The sequence below is a fragment of the Macrotis lagotis genome, chromosome 1 (assembly GCF_037893015.1).
Source record: "Macrotis lagotis isolate mMagLag1 chromosome 1, bilby.v1.9.chrom.fasta, whole genome shotgun sequence".
Taxonomy (NCBI): domain Eukaryota; kingdom Metazoa; phylum Chordata; class Mammalia; order Peramelemorphia; family Peramelidae; genus Macrotis; species Macrotis lagotis.
In genome coordinates this window covers 460,695,765-460,710,707 of record NC_133658.1, presented here as the reverse complement: position 1 = coordinate 460,710,707, position 14,943 = coordinate 460,695,765, and the positions used below count along the sequence as shown (strand labels likewise).

The 14,943-nt window shown below is 34.2% G+C and overlaps 1 long non-coding RNA gene across 1 annotated transcript in view; it reads left to right on the top strand.

Moving 5' to 3' along the window:
* Positions 1–8,819, top strand: part of LOC141506643 (uncharacterized) — a 32,852-nt gene extending 24,033 nt beyond the window's left edge. The window contains exon 4 of the long non-coding RNA XR_012473951.1: positions 533–8,819. This is a non-coding gene — a long non-coding RNA (uncharacterized LOC141506643). The remainder of the gene's footprint in view (positions 1–532) is intronic.
* The last annotated feature ends 6,124 nt before the right edge of the window (positions 8,820–14,943 follow it).

Here is a 14,943-nt window from a genome sequence, read left to right as displayed (position 1 = left end):
GGTTTTACAACCTTTCTTAAAATCACTTCAGGAAACATGGATGAGCCATCTACTTTGATTGGATGCTTAAGAATGGAAAGATGATTAAGACCATTGTATATGTAGTCTTATGATGCTGTAAAAAAACATTGTCTTTCAGTTAGTTACAAAATTCTACTTAAAATACATCATGGCTTATTTAAAGCTCCAAAATACCAAGCAAAAATTTAGCTTTGCTGAAGCTGATTTTTGTACTGCAACTTAGTAACTCCCCAGTTTTTGTGGTATTCTTTTTACCAGGGGAATTCCTCAAAGAAATCATTCTCTAGATTAGGCTGCTATTGGTAAATAATCTAAGTAGCTAGAACAAAATCAGCAAGAACAAAAAGAAAGTCATCTTACCACCCATGATATCTCTAGGATTTTCTTCTCTTTCTAATGACCATGAACTGGTGATCCTAGAAGAGTAAATAAAAAAAGTTTGTAGTGAAATTCTAGTTTTAAAGTGATAAATTTGGACAAGATCTTTACCTCAATAATTCTTTCCATTTAGACAGGCCCTGGAAGAGGAATTGAACTGAAAAAATATTTTGACTTTCTGAACATATATCTCACCTGTCATGAATATTGTCCTTATCATCAAACCCATGATTTTCAAGAAATTCCAGTAAAGATGGCAGAGAGAAGCTAAGAACTTCCTTGAGCTCTTCATAGCTTCCAAAAATCCCCAACAACTTTAAATCAAGCTGTCAACAGATTCTGGAGTAATAGAACCCAGAAAATAGTGGAGCATTTTCTTGATTATGAAATTTGAGAAGGACTTCAGGAAAGGTCTGTCTGTTTCCCTCAGCACCCAATATAGGGATCAGAGACCAGCTCAGGCAGGTTCTAGCTATAGAATGCAGACGTCCTTCTGGCACAGAAAAAATCAGCAGCTGAGGCCCCTAGATCCAGGTTCACCAGCCTACAGCACTGCAGGTCAATTGTGAGATTTCCAGTCTCAGCATAGAGAGCAAATGGCAAGTCTCAGAAGCCCAACACAGCCAGTAGGACTAGGCTTGGCTACTCTAATACACTGGGCAAGCCTCTAGCACCTGAGGCCCCAATTCTAAAAGTCCATGAATAAGCCAATGAATCTCTGCATGAAAAGCTTTGGGCAGTATCCCTCTGGCCAAGGAGTAGAGTATAATTTGAATATCATAAAATAGTCTTGACAATGAGTAAGAGATAGAAAAAAGCCGTGACCGTAATAGCTCTTAGCACAATAGGGAAGATGAAAACATTACAGAGGAATTGAAAAAAGGCCTAGAAATGAAATTCCACAGAGGAATATGAATTCTTTTCATACTCAAAAAGTACTCTTGGAAAAGCTCAGAAAGAACTTTAAGTAGCAGGTAGAAACATTGGGAAAAGAAATGAGAGTTATGCAAGATAGAGTCAACAATGTTGGGATTCAAATAAATTAATAACCAGTTCACAGAACTCAGCATAATATTAGGTATATGATCTGCCAAATCAGTGGGAATTGGCTGAATACCACCACTGGAGTTGACAGATTGGAAAAGGAAGTGCTTATTGAAGATATCAACTTCTTCAAAAATAAATTTGGGTAAATGAATGGTGAAAGTAACTCTTTAAACAATAGAATGTCCAAATGGAGAAAATTTTCACTAAAGAAAACAAATCCTTTAAAAAACAGAATTGACCAGAAAAGGAGATATAAAGGCTAATAACTGAAGAAAATAAGTCCTAAAAAGGAGAATTGGGTCCTTGGAAATTAATGACTGTATGCTACATAAAGCAGCATTCAAACAAAATAAAAAGAAAAAAATAGGAGAGGATGTTAAATGTTCATTGGAAAAAGTGATTGAATTGGAAAATAGATTCAGGAGAGATAATCTTAAGAATTAATGGACTGGTGACCAGAAAGCAAGGAGTCTGAATTTTCAAGAAATCAACAAGGAAAATTTTCCTGATATCCTAAGACAAAAGAGTAAAATCATAACTGAAAAAAAATTACCAATCACCTCCTAATAGAGATCCTAAAGTGAAATCTCCAAAAAATATGGTAACCAAATTCCAGAATTATCAGGTCAAAGAGAAAAAGTATAAGAAACCAAAAAAGAATTTCATTTCCAAGGAGCCACAGTCAGGATTTTGAAGGTCTTGACAGCTTTAATATTAAATCTTATAAGTATTCAATCTCTTGTAGATTAATGGAGTCATAAATACAAGTGAGGTAAGAAAAGAAGGATAAGGTATGGAAGAGGGTCAATTTAGAATGCTTCCTTGAGGTCTAATGAACTGAACCATTCTCAATACCATATCAAATATAGAAAAGAAAAATGAGTTTTTCCTTCTTTCACCATGCTTATTATATATTTTATAACATATATATAAAATATATTAGATGTTTTTATGCTTTCCTCAGTTTAGCAACCTAGAAGAAGTAAACTCAGAATGAGGTTTACTTTGAAGGAATTCAAAAGCATTTCTTTAATATGACCATATTATGACAAACCTGATAATATTTTTGTGGAGTATAGTAAATTTTGGGTAATTATAGATGTGAACAACTGAATATCCAAATACTGTGAATTTCATAAGTTTCTATTTCCCTAAAGTATTTGTTTAGTGATGTTTGATGGTTATACCTTGCAGATAGAAATGTATTGCCAAATCATTCTTGACTTTAGTCTTGAATCATGAGTAAAACTGAACCCTACTGGTCTCATAAGCCTTTCTTACCAAGAGATACTATAACCTAGTTACTACAGACACAGCTTTCATACATTTTCAGTAAATGTACCAGAAAGTGGAGACAATTAGACACTAAAATGTAATATTCTAAGGATTGTTAAATTTAGAGGTAATAGACCTTTTAAAGGCAGTCACATAGATCTGTTCACTTCCATCTTAGCAGCAGTAGCCATTCAGATTTTAAATACTACTTGTTTAATGTCACTTGGAAAGGTAATTTATAAGACACAATATGATGGAGATCATTTTTCATTAATAGTTTCTTCACATTCTGAAAGAATCTATTCACTGTATCCCAGTTCTCACTCCAAGTCTAATTCTAATAACGTTATAGGTAAAACTGGAAACTCATCTTCTAAGATTATACATCTCTCCTAGTAGTATCATACCAGGAATGAGAGAAATTGACTCCTTGTCTTTCCAGAGCTATAAGCCATAAAATAAAAAAGAGTTTAAAGTGTATTCACAACACAATTAAAATGAAAGGATAGAACTGGGCAGTTCTGTAAGCTTGAAGTTTCTTATGACTGGACAATCTGATGATTAAGTGGAGGTGTTTCTCTTCCACTGATGCAGACTCGGCATGTTACATCCCCCCTCAACCCAGATTCACTGGCTCTCAGAAAATTTATCATTAATTCATAAGAATAGTCTTGTTTTCATTAAAATCTTTTATGTGAAATTGCCATTTACACTGACAGAGGTGCTCAATAAAGAAAAATAAAATTAGAATACACCATTAGTTCCCAAGTAGCTATTATCCTATTTGTTTTATGCTATACTAAATCATTTTTTTTCTAGGGGCCATATAAAAGGCTATTCTTTTTCATGTTCTTGTTTCTATCTCTCTTATGGTCCCATTTGGTGGTTTTTTTTTTTTTTTTGGAGTTCAAAAGGGTATTATAGCAGTGATTTTTGTGTCAGCTGAATTTAAGGACTCTTGTAGAATCTTCTGAATGTTCCAAAGCAGGGATAGTCCTTGTTTACTATTCCTAACAATGATTTGGTGGTATCCTTTCTGCAAGGGGAATTTCTCAAAGATAAAATATTCTAGATTAGGCTGCTATTGGTAAATAATCTCATGGTTTCTCAGATAACTCTCGATAGAAATAAATCAGAAGAACAAAAAGAATGTGGTCACACCACTCAATATTGATGCGGAATCATTCTTGATGTTAGGAAATGCCCTGGAATTGGTTGTTCCAGAATAGGGAGTAAAACATTTTCAAATGAAATCCTAGTTTTAAATTGATAATTGAGTGTATGGAAGAGATCATTTTTTCACCAACACTTTGTTCATTTTCTGAATCAATTTGATATGTCTCTGTTATTATTCCCAATCAAATTATAACAATGTTATGAGCTAAACTGGGAAATCACCTTTGAAGAGGATGAATATCTGCTTCCTTCTTACTATATAAATAATCCTAAATGTTAACTCAGACAAGCAAAATTCAACTTCTTGTCTATCTGGGGCTATAAATAAAAAATACAGAAAGTTTTAAGTATGGATACAATATATTAAAATGACAAAATAGCTAGGCAATTCTATAAGGCCAGAGGTTTCTTATGATTTGCCTATATGTTGAATAAATGGAGGTATTTCTATCTGTACTTTTCTTTCATTCATGCAGACTCAGGATTTTGCAACCCCTAATAATTAGGCCAGGGCCCCTGGATCCCTGCAAATACTGAGCACTAAATCATATAAGTAGCCTAGTTTATTTTAAAACTTTGGATTAATAATATCAAAAAAAATCTAAAATTGTTTTACGTGAGCTGTTTTTATTCAGTTTGCTTTTCCTTCATATTAAATATCTACACTGACAGAGGTACTCAGTATCAGAAAATGAAAAAAGGATACACCATCTGCCCCAAAGTAGTTATTGTTCTACTTGTGTGATATTCTATATAATTGCTTCTCTAGGTGATATTTTTTTCATTTTTTCATTTCAACTCCCCAAAATGATTCTTCCTATCTCAGGACCCAGGACTAAAACACCTTGCTACTCAAACAAATGTATACTCATTTCATCTTCCAGATGGAATGAATTATTCAGCATATATCATTTCACAACAAGTTGCTGTGAATGAAAATGAGGACTTTACTGTGGGTTGTTTTGGTCACTTAGATTATATAAAAAAGCATCCAGGTACACAGTGTATAATGTATTGCCTCTGAAGTGAAAAAGTCTTATCACTTTGAATTCTAATCTGTCTCAGACACTTAAATCACTTTGTGAACATGGCCAATCATTTGGCCTTTTTTCTGGTTCTTTCCACATCCATAAAATAGAGTTAAGAATAATATCATACCAGGGTTGTTATAATTGTAAGATAACCTATGTAAATTTCTTAGCAAACTTTAAAGCTCTCCATAAAGATGAGCTTTCATTATTTTTAGGGACTTTATAACCCTTTACATTTTCAAGTGGATGACTTGTCAATTCTCCTGTGTAATAAGACAGGTAATTCTCAAAGTATATAGGAGCAAAAAGTTAAATTTTCTGTCATGATGATGTAAATCATATTTTTCTTCTCCTGTTGAAGTTCAATAAACCTATGTAAAACATTGACTCCAACTGGATGACTAAGGAAGGAAAGATGAGTAAAGCCATAGTTTTTAATCTTATCATGCTGTGGAAACATTTTCCTTCAATAAGTTACAAAAGTCTGCTTATTACATATTGAAACTGATTTAAAGTAATAAATTGCAAAGTAAAATGTAAAATGATAGCTCTGTGCTAAATGATTTTTGCCACAGTGACTTAGAACCCACCCCCCCACCTCCATTTTTGGAGCACAAGGTTCGAAAGTGTATTGTAGCAGCAATTCTTTTCTCAGCTGCATTAAAAGACTCCTGTGGAATCTTTTGAAATTTCTCAAGTATAGAATGTCCTTGTTTACTATTCTAAACTGGGATTAGCAATGATTTCAAAGTGTTCTTTTTATAAGGGGAATTCTTCAAAGAAATCATTTTTCTAGCTTAGGCTGCTATTGTAAATCTATGTACTAAAACTGGTTGTAATCTCTAGATGTCTCAGATAACTGTGTATAGAATGAAATCAGCAAGAAGAGAAAGAATGTGAAGAAACTCACCACTCATTCTACTTTTGGGACCTTTGGTGATCTCTATTGAGCTAGATTTCCTTTTCCTAGAAGAGTGAAAAAATAGTTCTGAAGTGAAAAAATTTTTAAATGAGCAATAAGCTTATTTGCAACTTTGGATAAGGCCCTTGCCTCAATCACTCTTTACACCTAGACAGGCCCTGAAGAGGAATAGAAGAAGTGTGGGTGGCAGAGGCAGACTATATTTCCCTAAAAACTGTTTTTACTTTCTGAACATATGTCTTACCTGTTATGGATGTTGCCTTTATCTCCAAACTCATAATTTTTAAAAGAATTCAAAGAGAGATGGCAGAATCCAGGAACTACCCTGAGCCCTTTCGAGCTTCCCTCATATAAACAGCTATAATCAAACCTCTAAATAGATTCTGAAGTGATAGAACCCACAAAAAGACAGAGTAGAACATTTTCCCACATACGATATCAAGGAAAGATTTCAGCAAATGTCTCTTTCCCTTGGGGCCTAGTGCAGGGTGCAGAGCACAAGAGCATAGTTCAACCCCAACCATCTGATAAGACTTCTTAGGCAATTCCCAGTTACTGCAATAAATGCAGTTTGCAATATCACTGTTAGGCAATCTCTCTGAAGTGCAAAGGCACTGAACTAACACTACCCAGAACAATAAGATTCCACGATAAGTCTAAAACTTTGTTATTGACCAATATATAAATGCATCCTGTTTGACTTGCAAAAACCTAAAAAAAAAAAAGATTGGCTAAATTAGAAATGTACCATGAATCATTATCCCCTGCTCCTCTCAGAACCATAATTCTTTTTCAGTTCCATATTCAAATCCATAAGACAGTCTTCTTTTTTCCTTCTGATTGCTCCATAAATGTTATGTTCCTCTGTAAAGACAGAAGTTCAAATCAGAATCACCAAATCATTGAGCGATTTAAAAAAACCAAGAAAATTCTGACTAATCTACGTAATCCATAATGTAGCACTAAGTGTTTAGAGTAACCCTTTAGGTAACTCATTATGGAAATTGAAAAGTTAAGCTAGAAAGTTTGATATTAATAGCTTTGTCTACCAATTTGGATAAAGCATTGTGCAAATCAAGTCTCACAGAGACTCAATTATATGGTGGAATGAATAATGAAAATAAAGCCCTAAGGGCTTATTCACCAATCTACCCCAAAGCAACTGCCTCTGCAATCTGGCCTGAACTGTAGCATCATATTTAACATTAGATATAGTCAACTGATAGGTCACAGACATGGCTGAGCTTCATTCCTGCAATTACTGAAGATTACTGAAAAACATGAAGGGTTCTTTCATATATTCATAAATCAGACTGGAACTAAATATCTTTCCTTTGTGTGAGAACTTCCTCAAAATTTCAAAACTTCCTCAAGATTTCAGTGACATAAGAATTTCACTAATTATTGAATCACTATGTTGCTCCAATGACTATATTTCTCATGAATTCTACAAATATGACCATAATTTTAATGAATTTATCAGGGTCATCAACTGAGTAGATTCCAGATTTTTTTTTGTTTCTTTTCTATCTAAAAGTTAAATCTCTATATTAAATTTCAGTTGGAGAGTATTCATCTTTTTATGATCACATACTTCTTTTCAAGGGGAGTTTCTCCAAGTGTGGTAATTGGGGAATGTTCTATAGATTAAGCCTATATAGATTAGATTAGATTAACCTATGTAGGTTAGAATTTGTTTCACTAGAAAATGGTAGTGATGATAATGAAATTTTCACATATGGAAATTTTAATAAACTCATTGGCATGGAAGAATGTCTCTTCCATTTATTCAAATACTGGATACTATGATGAACTATTTCCCTTAAATAAAAAAAAAGAATTCTTGAAATATTCTGTCTCACTTAAATATTAAAAATATATAATATTTTGGAAAAGGATGTTTTTCTTAAATTTTTCATTAGAACCCTTGGAAGGTTCTTTGATTATAGGAGAATCAGGCCATGATTACGATACCAAATGATACACCCAAAGCAACCCAGGAAGTAAAAAGGGAGTCTCCAAGAGCAGGTTGCATTCCTGGCTTGATCAAATGTGCTTGTTGCTTTAACACTGAATCATTTAACATCACTAAACTCTAGAAAATGTCCCTATGAATTTGATCCTCCTTTGATTGGAAAATAACTTTTTTGAGATGTTGTCCTGAAGGGAATGATGATAGACCCTGAGAGAACTTGGTGGTACCCTTATCTACATGCTATGGGCAGCCTCTCTGAGACTCCTTATTCACGCCCTCCCACCTCATCTGAAAATAAGGATACCACTTGTTAACTGCTGATGTCTTTTCTGGATTAGTTCCTGTGTACTTTGGTATAAGTTGACTTCCAATGTACTTTGGTTTGTTTCTGTCTAGTCTACTTTATATATTTATATAATGTTTATATATAAATATACTAAAGGTTATCTAGCTTTGTATAACCTCCCATAAGTTCATGGGATAATTTTTTTGGCTTATATTTTGTTTTCCAATTATATACAGTAGTAGTTTCTACCAATCATTTTTTTGCGAGACTTTGAATTTTGCAAACCCTCCCCTTCTTTCTCCCCTTCCTCCAACAGAAGTCAATCTGATAGTCTTTACATTTGTTTCCATGAAATGCATAGATCAAAATTAAATGTGTTTAAAGAAAAAAACATATCCTTAAAGAAGAAAGAAAATCCTAAATATAGCAAAATTACCTAATACATTAGACAACTTTTTAAAAATTGAAGATAATAATCCTTGGTCTTTGTTTAAACTCCATAGTTCTTTCTTTGGATACAGATTGTATTCTCCATTACAGATTCCCTAAAATTGTCCCTGACAATTGCTCTGATGGAATGAGCAAGTCCATCAAGTTTGATCATCACCCTTTGTTGTTAAGTTGTACACTGTTGTTCTGGTTATGTTCCTCCCACTCAGCACATGATAAAATTTTGAAGAAACTTTCAGATTCTGTTCCTTGATCCTTACCTAGAGATATGGGAGGAAGCTGATCGCTGTATTTTGCAGAGGTTGGAAATTGAAAATAGAAGCAAAATGTGTTGCCTCAGTCATGGAAATAAAGAATTGTAGTCATACAAAAGGAATGAAAGTCTCAACATTGCAGTGCTTGCATTACTCAATTGCACTGATGAATTTTCTAGAAAAAAAATATCACAATGACTAAAAATATTTTGAAACTGCAAATAGATTATAAGCATACCCTTAGGATTCTGAACTTGTAGGATTATTCCATCATACAAAAAAGTGACTTAAAGATTATGCATTTCAGTATATCACAAGTACATACATTTTGGGGCTTTTCAGTTGCCCCCATAAAAATTCAGTAAATCATCTTTGAAATGAGAGGGATTGGCCTAAATCATAAAATTTCTTCATTAAATACTAAATCATAAAGTTTCTTCATGAAATACTAAATAAGTGGTGGGTCAAACAACAATCTATGCAAATGACAATGATAATCATAACAGCATTACAAAATTTCTGCAATGAAGTCCATGTAATGATCGATGTTAAAACAGAAAAGATATCCTCAAATCATGAGAAATTGGGTTAATCACCAATGCAAGGAAAAATGAAAATCGATAGATTCATAAAATATTCACCACAGAAAGATAAGACAAATCAAATTGAGAGACAATTAATAAAATTATGGCTGATTTTTAAAAATTTTAAACATTTTAAAAAATGGTTCTAAATTTATCTTATTGCAGTTATAATTCTTTGTACCAACTCCTATAGCATTTTGTCCCCACTTCAAGGCTCTCCTGTACTGTTCAGGAAATTGGATGGGAGAGAGGCTCAAGATGTCTTTTATCTACCACCCTTTAAAGTTAAAATTATTATATTCCTTCCATTTTCTGGTCTCCTGTGCACTTCAATTCCATTTAGGTACTAGGGTGAATTTAAACAGCATAATATTGACCTCAAACTTTTAAGAGGAATAGACATGCCAGTATTCTTCACCAACACCTTGTCACCATAATTCCTCTACTACAGTCTTTGGAAAATGGATGAGGATTTGATAAATAGATTTTTAAAGTTCCTCTATAACCTAAGGATACTCCATTCCTTATTCCTTGAAATGAAAAAAGATATTCCAGAGAAACCTGAACACCAACCCAAGCATTGCAAATGTTATCATGGAAACAGGCAAATCACAAAGTAGAAAGTAATTAAAAGAAATCCTTTATTTTATAAAAATCCTTTGGCTAGTTATGCATATATGAAATCTAGTATATATATGCATATAAAATATTTTTCTTAGGTTATGAAAAATTTGTTTTCTTCAACTGTAAACACTTCTAGACTTCACAATCATAGTGAAATTTTAGTTGAACTGTTCTGATGAAATACAATCTGAAGTGAAAGTTTTAGTACTAAGATAATAAAAAGAAAAAAAGAAATTGGTCAAAGAGACAAGTATGTTAAAATAGACATGCTCATGATGTATTACAGAAGGCCGGTTGATCTAAAACTGATATGACTACAAAACTAGAGTGTGCAAAAAGATTGAGTGTACATTAGGTATTATATATTTTATATTTTTCATTTTCTATTGTGAGCTCCTTGGGACTATTTTTAAAGCAATATGACTTTTTTTAAGCATAACATCTGCTTTGTAGTAGGTGTTAAGAAAGTTCACCATTAGTGAATATCTTTGTTAGAATCTTGAACTTTTCCTTTTCAGTGTTAGAAATTTATAGGTCTTAAAACAAATCCAACTTCGTGGAATTCACTTCAGACAAAAGAAAAAAGGCCCCAACACTGGAGAACTAGATGTTTCAATTGGAATTTCACAAACTTTTTAACAAATATTATAGCCTGAATTATCCAACATTTCCTCCAAGATTAACAAGAAAATAGCACTCTACCAGTGCAATATTATGAATCAGACACAGTTTTCTATTTGCAACTTAGGAAGAATAAAACAGTGATGCTTTCTGTATGTCTTCTCCTGACAACATAGATTGCTAAAACTGAAAGGGAGAGATTGAGGCTACCTGTCCTCTGAGAACCTTGTTACCTCTGAATGTATCATCTCAGTGTAACTTGAATCTCTGGACTGGAAAGATTTGTGTGTCCCTGACAGTGTAGTGGTCCTGGAGTATCAGACTTTGAAGAAGAGGGAATCATATTTGAAAGAGAATCCAGTGTTTTCTTCCTGGTATTAGCAAGTCAATTGACTTGATTGAGTTTAGGGCTAGACTAGAATTGAAGAGATCTGCAGTTGAGAAAGGTGACTTTGACTCAAGAGAAGGAAATGGGTTAGATTTGTGTAAGAAAGATCAATCAGCAGTGCATTGTCATAGTCCAGGTTGGATGTGATGAAAACCTGAAAATGGGTTATGAAAAATATTGGGGGATGGTTAGCATTTATATTGGATTGCCTAATAAGTGACCAATTTTGTTGGTAACTGACATGTATATGGGTGATATGAAAGAGAATGATTTTGAGGTTGACATCTCAATTGTAAGAAGGGAGACAGGGAGGATAGTGGACCCTTCAGGATTTACAGGGAAGTCAAATTTAAGAGAGGTTTATGAGGAAAAGGATCCTGAGTCTGATTATAGTAATACTGAGTATGAAAAGACTGTGCTATCAATAATAAATTAGAGAAATCAGAATTCTACAAAGAGTTCTAAAATCAGAAATGAAGAAAATATCTATTTCCCAAGTGAAGATTCTAAATATATGAAGAATCAACCATCACATGTCCTATCTCAACACTCTCCAAGGGAGAAGTAGATCCACTTAACATTAACTTCATGATGTAAGTAGCACATGCCTTTAGCTGTTGAAGCTCCTCTGTGAAGAAACCATTGTGTTAGGGGAATCATCAGAATTATCCGTCTTCAAAAAGATGACAAAAATATTCTTACATTCACAAGGCTTTTTATTTCATAATATATATATTTTCATTTATTTTGTTTCTCATGATAAAAACTGTTGTATACTTTAGAATAAAAGTGAAAGCGTTAATGTCTCTAAAGTGGGTCAAATGTATCCTCTATCTTCCAGGTTAGCAATGAATTAAAAATTAAAAATCTTTCAGATTGTTTCTGAAGAACTGAGGTTTTTCCTTAGAATGATGTCTCATAAGGATACACCATATGGGTATTTCCAGGGTGGAGCCAAGATGGCAGCATGAAGCTTACATGCTCTCAGAGGTTTTCCCTACCAAAGATAAATAAAACCTTTACTCTGACATTCACACCACAACACCCAACAAGAAAAAGAGAATATTCAAAGAAGTTTTCAACTGGAGATATCGTGGAGGATCTTCAGTGAAGGTCTGTTTCTTTGGGGGGAAATGGGGAAGTAAAGTTCAGGAGGTGGGAGAGTGGAGGCTTTTAGGCACAGTAGAATCCAGATCCCTACAGCTTAACAACAACAGAGCTCCAGGCAGCTGAATAGCAAGCCAGCATGGAGGACTACAACTCCAAACAAATTCTGAACTCCAAAAAAACACTAGGGTAAAAAGCAGGACAGGATCAGGAACAATCCACTGCTTGTTTCTGACATAAAGAATGGAAAAATCCTCTGCAAGGCAAGGCCTGGGGTGCATAAGACAACATCTTGGCCAAAAACAAGCCAGTGATCAGACCCCGATCCCAGCAAAAAAAAAAAAAAGTTTGAATCTATACTCCCTATACCCCAGGAACAGAGTTAAAACAACAAAGGTGAACAAAAAAGCTGAAAGAGGGCTCACTACAGAAACCTACTTTATAGACAAAAATGATAACAAGGTCATGTCTGAAGATACGTTTTTAAAAGTAGTGAAAAAATCACTCACAGGGCAGTATCAAAATAGTTTATAAATTGGACTCGAATACAAAAGCACAATCAAGAGCTTAAAAAAGAATTTAAAAACCAAAGGAGGGAGGAAGAAGAAAAATGGAAAGAAAATGAAAGTCATGCAGGAAAATAATGAAAAATTAACCAAAGAAATGAACTCTGCTAAAAGTAAAAATAACCAACTGGAAAAGTAACACAGAAGCTAATTGAAATAAAATCCTAAAAATTAGAATAGGACAAATAGAAACCAATGAATCTACAAGACTATAAGATTTTATCAAACAAATCATGAAGGCTTAAAAAACTGAAGAAAATGTAAAGTACCTTTTTAGGGAAAATGAACCACCTGGAAAATAGATCCAAGAGAGACAATCTAGGAATCATTCAATTAGGAGAAAGCCTAGATCACAAAAAGAACCTGGGAAACATCATGCAGGAAATTATAAGGGAAAACTGTCCAAATCTGCTGGAAAAAGAAAATAATATAATCCATCCAGAAAGAGACCCCAGGATAAAAACTCCAAAGGCTGTAATAGTCAAATACCAGAATTCTCAAATAAAGAAGAGAATATTGCTATCAGCAAAAAAAGAAAATTCAAATAAAAAGGAAACACAATCAGACTCACACAGGACCTATCAGCCTCTACACTGAAGGATCAGAAGAACTGGAATAGCAGGATTTCAGAGAGCAAAGGTCCTGTGTTTCGGCTTGCTTCACTTCAGGGCCCTTTCAGCAACGACCTCACTCCTGGAGGGGAGCTGAGAATAAGAAGTCAAGCCACACTGCCTTATACCTCAAGCTCAAATTTATTACTGTTTAGCTTCTAACATATATATTGTTAGGTCTTCTGGGGTAGAACAAAGAAAAATGAAGAAATGGGGGAAGTGACAAGCGGGGTCTATATGCAGCATTTGTGTTACAGGATGAGGGGGTAAATTGGGGGGGAGGTGGTTAAACACAGCTGTACTTTGTGCCCTTGGGCTGTGGGGTGGAAAGACCAGCTCCCAAGGACTCCGGCATACCTTCTCTCTCAGGGCAGCATGCCAGCTCCTGAGATTGTGTGCAGGTGGCGGCTATTTAGAAATGACCTGTGTCATGGCTGCTAGAATAGCCTGTGTTCCCATGGACTATCCTGCAAAATTCAGCATATTATGTCATGGGAAAAAAAAGGTGGATGTTCAATGAAATAAAGGACTTCCAGAATTTCTTGACACAAAGAGCAGAACTGTACAGAGAATTCAGTTGTTAAATACATGATTGAAGAGTTGCATAAAAACAGTAAATGAAAAGCAGAAGGAAAACAAAACAAAACAAATCAATACAAATGATGGTCAAGACCATCAAATAGTAAACAAACCTGAAAGAGAGGATATAACACTTCTAATTCTTTAGAATTTTACCTCTCTTGGGATAATTAAAGGGTAGAATATAATTGAAGAGAATGAACCTAAGGGATATGGGTATAATTGGGTATTATCTCTCCACTGAAGAAGTCCAAGATGATATCACTATATTTGAAACAAAAAGAGCTGAAGAAATTCAGGGTTGTTAATTTTACACTTAAGTGTTTTGTTATCCTTTATTTTTGAGTTAATTGTTATTGTTCATCTAGGTCTGCAGTCAATCACAAATGAAAAAGCTCAGTGGAACAGAGTTCAAATAGATTTCTTGGGGAAACATTGTTGTGCTTTTGCATAATCAGAATGTGGAGTCTGAAGCATCACCTCTAACTCGTCCAATCAAAGAAAGGCATGAGGTGGTGGTTACCTAGGATGGGGTGGGGGAACTCAGGATAGGGCAGAGAAGCTGGACATCCGCCTTTTTTTTTTTGTTTTGTTTTTATTTTCATCCATTTGTACATGTATATTTCAAAGTTAAAAATTTCCTTCCACCCTCCCTTCCCACCCCCTTTACCTCAGCAGGAACAGTCAGGTTAGCATTTTACATATATATATTTTGTTAAACATATTTACAAATTACTAATTTTTTGGCACGTGGAATTAGGATTAAGGGAAAGAGATATGGAAGAGAATTTTTCATCAGATTCAGAAGGGTTTTTTTCCTGTGTGTGTATGTGTGTGTGTGTGTGTGTATTTGTGTGTGTGTGTATTTGTGTGTGTGTGTGTGTGTGTGTGTGTGTGTGTGTGTGTATTTTTCTCTAGGTTGGAGATATTATAGTCCATAACTAGTCTAATAAAATTGTCCTAGCTCTCTGGACTGCCCAGAGGTTGTTCATCTCATAATGTTGTTGATGTGTACATTGTTATCTTGGCTCTACTCCCTTCACTCACA